General features: G+C 33.7%; 1 long non-coding RNA gene across 1 annotated transcript; it reads left to right on the top strand.

The window, feature by feature from the left end:
* The first annotated feature begins 222 nt into the window (after positions 1-222).
* Positions 223-1,427, top strand: LOC120782076. Its single transcript, XR_005706218.1, has 3 exons — positions 223-939; positions 1,017-1,152; positions 1,207-1,427. It is a non-coding gene; the product is annotated as an uncharacterized LOC120782076 (long non-coding RNA).
* Positions 1,428-8,180: the final 6,753 nt, after the last annotated feature.

Raw genomic sequence — 8,180 nt, 5'->3', positions numbered from 1 at the left:
CTGTGTTGTTTTATGTACATGTCGGTCATTGTTATGTCGCTGCCTTCTTACAAATGTTCATGTAGTAGACTTCACAACGTCATTTACAGTTCACTGTCGTGCAGTCATGTCGTGTCACTCTCTATGTGTTCAACATTTAAGGTGTATAATTATTGAAATGGACATTGCTTTTAATTTACACTACGATGACGAAAATGTTATTAAAAAATTGATGTTCTGCGCATAAGAAGCATGCCTTTCTGATCACACATGTCCGTTCGAACTTCCTAATACCAAGCGAGCGGAAGTTTTATTGAAATAAAATGACTTTTAAGTATTGCTTATTATTGTAGATTCAATTAATTCTTGTTTAAACGAGGAATTATTTTGTTCTTTAATAAATGAAATAAAGGAATATTGGGTCTCATGCATAAAAACGAGTAAAAGCGCTGAGTTGAGTCAAGTGAGCAATTGCTCGTAAGTCGAGTTCGAACAAACAGCAACAGCTCTTGCTCAATTTCGTATGCATAAAAATGAGTTCAAACCAATTACAATTACTTGAGCAAACGGAGATCAAACCTCTAAGTGCAAACATGTCGTCAAGTGGAAGTGAGTTTGAAGTAGAGCTAAAAAATAATAATAAAATGGAAATGGACGATATTTCAAAATTTTTAGTAGAAAAAATAAAAGAAAAAAAATATTTGCTCGAAAAAAGTCAGTTACCAAGTGTAAAAAGTAAACAAGCAATAAAAATATGTGTGAAGGAAATTTGGCAAAAATTTGGAATTGAACTGTTGGAGAAAAACATTATAAAAAAAATAGCAAACATGAAATGTCGAGTTAAAAGTAAAATAGACATAAATAAAACAGGCAATAAGAAGATTATTTTAAAAAACTGGGAAGCAGAATTATCTTCATTGCTTTGTTCTGATTGTAATCCCTCGACAAAAAAACTTCCTGGTAAGTGCACCGTTATCAAATTTATTTGTTTATTCCAATTTTGTTGTTGATTTCGCTCTTCGTTTATTTTTTTACAGTTCTCTTTTTCTTGGAAGCAATGGCGATACATTAGAAGAGACATCAACAACAACAACATCAGAAACAAAAACAACAGTAACATCAGCAGCAAAACAGCAAATAAAGCGCCGTTGCACTGATAGCGACGACCAAACTGTAAATTTTTTTTATTTTAGCTTACATTTTGCTATATGTTGTTTATTTTTGAAGGTTAACAAAAAGTCAACAGCAGTTTTGAGTCGTTATGAGACTGATGAGACAAGGCAGCTAAATTTTCAAAGTCTGCAGAGGCTTGTTTTGTTAAAGCAAAACAAAGTTCTTTCCGCAAAATTAGAGATTTTGCAGGAAAAACTTGGGGAAAGAGGGTTGGAGTTCCCTGAATAATTACATTTATTAATAAATAATTAATTATTATTATATTTTTGTGCATTTATTATTTTTATTCGTTAAATAGTGAATTAAATTAATTTTGTTTTTGTATAAAAAAGGGGATTTTATTAATGTTAATTGTTTTTATAAACCCAAAAAAAAATAAAAATATTGTTTTATTTTATTTTTATTACAAACTAATTTGATAATAAATTTGCGATCATCCTCCTTTTGTTTTTTCCAGCTTCTGAAATTCTTGCTGTTTGTTGTTCGATATAATTTCCTGATGTGTGGCAATCATTATTGTTGTAATCGTCATTGATTAGGATGTAATCGTCTCTTAAAAATTTAGCAATGTTATGTAAAATTAAACAACTAGCTATTACGTGAGGCGCCAGCTCTGTCGATACACGAATTTTATATTGAAGTATCGAAAACCTTTGCTTCAATTGTCCAAAACACCGCTCTATAATGACACGTTCCTTTGTAAACACTTTGTTGAAATTTTTTTCTACTTCAGTTGTTGGGTTCCGGAATGGTGTCTTTAGCCATGGACATATCCCATAGCCCTCCTCCCCGAGAAGTAATGCATCGTTTGTTACATTTTGCATTATCCTACATACCTCGCTGTTTCGTAGGACGCGTGAATCAAAAAAATAATTAGCCAACCAGCAGATGCTACTATCATCAAACCTATGTATTTTCATTTTATTATTAATTATATAAAAAAATAATAATTAAGAATATAAACCTGTATAATTTTTTATCCTCACTTACTAAACTTGTTTTACGCTGTTGATAACATTTTGTATTTCTTTGTAGCACAAAATATTCAGCCATGATTCCTTTTTAGTGTACGCGAGTCATCTATAGGCAGCCTCAACAAAATTTGAGCAAGAGCTCACAAAAAAGAGCAAAAGCTTGTTTTTATGCATATGAAAGTGAGCACAAGCTTATCGAACTTATTTCGAATATACATAGTTCGAACTGAGCATGACGAGATCAAACATGAGCAGTGAGTAAAAGCAAATACATCAAATTTTATTAAGCATACGATAAGCACCTTTTACTCAATCAAAATAGAGTCAGAGCATAAGCTCACGTTTTATGCATGAGACCCATTATCCTAAACTTGCCATTTCCTTGCTGCCGGTAGTTGTCAAGAATTCATTTTAAATGATAAACGCGCTAAAGCAATCTACAATATTCACGGTTGCTACAAAACATGCTTTTAAATATGTAATATGAATACCATATTTTTGTGCTGTGAGTAATACACCAATGGCTGATGATGAGGAGCAAAACGCTTCAAAAGTTTAATATAATTTAAATATGTTCCGAGGAGTAGTAGATTATATCAACTCTTTATGTTTGAACCACTTCGTACGGTGCCTTAATTTTATTTAATGGTTCGAGCTCAACAAAATGATCATCTTTACATGGATTTGTACATAATAACCGTTTAAAATAATTCGACTCACACAGAGTTAATAGTCGTAATACCAAAATAAAATGCGATTTTTTTTGTCTTTTAAAATGAATATTTAATTAAACAACAATATTAAAATAAAAATTGATGTCTTAATGTGTAAAAAATTATTTAAATACAAGTACACATCTTTTTTTATTTATAAATCAATATTATTGAACTTTTAATATGGAATTGTGTTATCCTTATGTACATATGTACCAGGTATTGACTACACCAGCTTTTTTTACCAAGGATATATCGGCTAAAGTTGCACGCAATTTGTTGTTTGAGTCTGTCATATTGTTTGACGGATGTACATACAAAGTTTTATTGCAAGGATCCCCACAGATCCTCAATCGGATTCAAATTTGGATCTAAGGCAGGCCATACCAGCAATAACTTTCCGAGAGTTAAAGAAAGAGAGTCTGCGCTACATGCACCGCATTGTCTTGAGTTTGCTTACAACAAATTTAAGTAGATTTCTGCATTAATTTTATCTGGTACGGAGCATATTTTGAACTTGCCTTTTGATGAAAATACAGCCCATACCATGAGCGATCCACCACCATGAACGCGTTTATGGCAAGTTTCGCTTAGTCGGCTCATAAATTAAATTTTTTTTGTCAGGCCTAGTTAACTTATAATTATAAGTATATTAAACTGTTGCTTCTTGGGTTATCTTCTTGTGTTGTGGGTTCTCTAATGTTGCTACGTGTTATTCATTTTTATATATACTCTTGCAACCATTTGCTATATAGTATTATAGTTTTGTTCACCTAACGTTTGCACGTGTCACCTAAAACTAATCGAAATAGTTATAGGGTTATATATATATAAATGATCAGGGTGACGAGCAAAGTTGAAATTCGGTTGAGTGTCTGTCTGTTCGCCCGTCCGTCCTTGCAAGCTGCAACTTGAGTAAAAATTGAGATATCTTAACGAAACTTGGTATGTAGATTTCTTAGTACAAGTTCGAGTTCGTAATAATCGTCATTAACCGAAAACCTATAAATTCTGTAACTAACCATTAAATTAAGATATACAACTTTTTCTGCCACAGAATTACAGTAGCTAAGTGCAACTGTAAAAAATTTTTTTTGGAAAAGTGGGCGTGGCCCCGCCCTCTAATAAGTTTAATGTATATATCTCCTAAGAAACTAAAGCTACAACAACAAAATTCGCTCAGCATACTACAAGAACTCCTAGCTATAGTGTGAAAATGGACGAAATCGGATGAAAACCCCAGTCACTCCCATATAACGGTACTGTTAAAAACTACTAAAAGCGCGATAAATCAAAATCTAAATGAGGCAGAGACGCAAAAATTTGCCGCCGGGATGGTACGACAAGGCTTTAAAGGGACCAGGAAAAATATGAAATCCCATATCTCGGGACCCGACTAATCGATTTTGACAAAATTTGGTATGTGGTATTTTTTTCATATTTCTATAAAACCCTTTGAAAATGTGCGAAATCGGACAATAACCACGCCTATTTCCCATGTGGCACAATTCCACTTGATACCTTTACTTTCCATTACACAAACCAAGAAGCAATTAATGTAACGGGATTAAATTTTGCCCGAATAATGCCTTTTGTGTATGCCACATTATGATCAAAAATTGTTCAAATCCAACCAAAACTGATGACAACATTGTTGTATGTAAATATGAAATCATATGACCGTATTATATAAAAGCACTTTGTTATATAGGCTAAGTTTGGAGTTTTTATTTAAAAGCTGTTCTCGTAACTGGCGAACTCACCTTTACTACCGAAACTCACTTTTATAAAAAAATAACGAAAAGAACGGGTTTTCTTAAATATCGAAGTTCGCAAATTATCAATTTGATTTTATTTTGGTTTATAATAGATATAAAGGACTTCAAAATTAAAGAATACACCAATCGGCGGCGGAATAAACGGATTATGCAGGACGGGGGAAAAAACCGAGATGCTGCGAAAAGCGTATGCGTATGTGCGTTGATTCTTAACTCGTACTGACAAAAAAGCGAAGTGGCCGCGGCTGGAGTTGTCCGTCCCTTTTGTTAAAGTTGTTGTTCGGGTTTGTACTGTGGTGTCATATTTGAGTGTGTTGGTGTGATGTGTAGTGATGTGGAAGGTGAGTGGTGAGTGTGGTGTGTTGTTCGCTCAGGATGATTTTGTCTGCCAATGTGGGGTGTTGAAACGTGGTGTAGCTGTGTTTCATGCTGAGGGTCATTTATACAAAAGCCAATTTAAATTTGTAGCTCTTATCTTCATGCAAGTTATTTTACTCGCTATGTGTTTTCTCCACGTAAGTCTTCTATCTAGGTGAATACCAAGATATGAATGTTACCTCATTCGCTTGGGGTACTAAAATATTGTTCATTCTTACTGCCGGGCATATTTTTGGTCTAAGCGAAAATGCAACATGCTTACATTATTGTTCATTCACATTTATACGCCAGTCAGCTAGCCATTCTTCGACAGAACTCAAGTGCTCCGCTAATATTTTTGATGCTATAATGTGGCATTTGTTACGGCTCACTAAAGCTGTGTCATCCACCAAAGTAGAAGTCAATACATTATTAGCCGTTGGAAGATCTGCTGTATATATTATATATAGAGTTGGACCTAAGCCAATGCCCTGTGGTACTCCAGCATTTATCAGTCGTTCATCAGATATGAAATCTTCCACCTTTACCATAAATTGTCTATTTTTTTAATTAGACTCCAATGTTTTATACAAATCTAAAGTTAGAATGTTTTTAGTCTTATATAAAAGGCCTTGGTGCCACACCTTATCAAACGCTTGAGCCACGTCTAGAAATATAGCTGAACAGTACTCTCTGTGGTCAAATGCTTTTCGTTTTTCACGAAACCCGAATTGGTGCGTTGGTATTATATTATTTTCGTGGAGGAAAGGAGACATCTTTGATAGTAATACTTTTTCAAATATTTTAGAAAGACAGAACAAAGATTTTCTTCCATGAAATTGGATTGTATCCGAGAGTCAGAATTTCATTGAAGAGCAAAGAGAACACTTCTACATCATTATTTGGTAACTCAGCCTTTTTGTGGTAATATTATCATCCTAGTGACTTTTTTGGTTATGCGTGTTGAAAATGTATGTGTATATTCATGTTCAATATAATTGAATATACTCGTACATAACTATTTACGATTAGTTAATAATCGCATAAAAGCATCTTAAATAGGACTATACATATGTTCAACAAGTTAATTTTCTCATATCAGCTTTTCACCGTTATTTTGAATGTTTCAAAAGTTGGATAATATATGGTCGAAAATCATCTATTTTGGTGGAAGTTTATGGTGAACATGCCTGAGCTTGCAAGCTAAGAGTGGTGTGCACGATTTAAAAGTTGTGATTTTGACTTAATAGACCGAGAACGTTCTGGGCGGCTTTACTCGATAAATGGATGAAACTTGACCAATCAGCCAAAGCCGAATTTGTATGCAATATTTAAATTACTCAATACTAATAGTTCTAAATTAATTACTTTAAAAAATATTGTTAAATAAGATTACATATGTATGTATAAATTGTGTGAATATCAGAAATTAGTAAATTGATGTATTTTGTATTGTGAATTATACAAAGTATAACAATATAAAATATATATAAACCATATATAAGCTTTTTACCAAAAAGATAATGTGAATATATTACATTACATACATAAATGTTGCAAAAAAATTATGAGAAAGAAAATTCCGTTTGTAATGTAAAGCAAGTGATGACCATTGCACCAGTTTTCTGTGGCCTATGAATAACCAAACAAATAATCTATCGACCGGTTTTTATGACGTTATGTACCTTTTCATAGAAATAGATAAAAAGTTAAAAAAAAAAAAAATAAAAGCTTCCATAGCGCAATAGCGAATGACTAGATATCTTCAAGACTCTTCTTTTGAGAGTGGAAACCGTTTTGAAAAACACCATTCTGAAAAAGATGCGTTTGACGTTGAGGTTGGAGTCGCTATGTTCCCCACTCTATTCTCTTTCCACAAGAAACGCTGTAGCGACCGTAAAAATTTGAATTTCGATTTCAAAATTTGAGGGAATGTTTATTACAGTGAATGGTATACTATCCAATAATGCAAAAAATCGGTTTCTCGAAAATTTCACATTAAAACGATCCCTTAAATTTGATTATGACATGTGTCATGGTACGTCCGAAATAGTCAATGGTTGTGAGTTAAAGCTACGTATATTTCTTCATGGAATGTCATGATACCTCATGCGCTTTCTTAAACGAGTGTCTGTCATTTTTGAACTCCTCAATAGCCTCATTGTCTACGAGTTAGCTTAGCTCAAGTATTTCGCTGATCCGCTTATCGTTTAGCCAATAGATTTAAAGGCGATACTTTAGTACTCCTAAAAGATGTATTGTTGAGTGTAACTTGAACCTCTATTACAAACTTATACTAGCTGCTCAGCTTATCTGAACAAAGCTTCGCTAACATGGTTATGAATTTCTATAGTATCCACACAACTTGGGCATTGCCTCATGAAACCCTTGTTGCTATAAGAAGAAGAAAAACACTATTATCCATACAATAGGTTTGAAAAGAAAAATGGAAATTTGGTAGGTACACTAGTTATTTATATAAGGCAGCGATAATAGCAAGAACCTCAAATTCGAAGGTATGGTAATATTCTTCAGTTTCTGTAATCTTGCTACTCCTTGTACAGGGTACTTTTAATTTACACTGTCCTTATGGAGAAGCACTGCTCCTTATTCGTATAGTGGTGCATCTGGGAAGGGTAGAACATAATTGCAGCATTCAGGTGGTAAACTGCTATGATCTGCGTACGTATTTTGTGTTTGTAGTTAGTACATAGTTTACATATAAGAATTGCCTTTTTGATTTGTGACTTTAGTCGCGGTATAAAAAATTCTTGTCGGAATATTTTTTGCATCAACCGATGCTCACCATGCAGTGTAAGCTGATGGAGATATGTTAAAAACTATAGTTTGGTTTCTCTTCCGATGTACAGAAAAGATGGTTTTCCAACTTGTGAGCACGCTACGTATATCTGACCGTGTGAAAAACATAGCATTTCCAAATTTATGCCACGACTTTCCTTGTGTCCTGTTGATTGTCATCTCAAATGCAATTTTCACTGGAAACGGAATACGTTTGAACTGAAATGGCAAATCGTTAGAACTCAAAAAAATTCTTATAATCAAGCGTTTCCTTGTATTCGATAGCGCAGATTGCGGAACATAATAACGACAGAGCCAACTTTGAAACGCAAATGATGCGGTGGCATACCAAGCCTATCCAAAGAATTCAGAATTTCCACTGGATAACTCACGGCGTCGTCTTCATT

The sequence above is a fragment of the Bactrocera tryoni genome, unplaced genomic scaffold (assembly GCF_016617805.1).
Source record: "Bactrocera tryoni isolate S06 unplaced genomic scaffold, CSIRO_BtryS06_freeze2 scaffold_926, whole genome shotgun sequence".
Classification (NCBI taxonomy): Eukaryota; Metazoa; Arthropoda; class Insecta; order Diptera; family Tephritidae; genus Bactrocera; species Bactrocera tryoni.
This window is presented reverse-complemented; position numbering and strand designations above follow the sequence as displayed.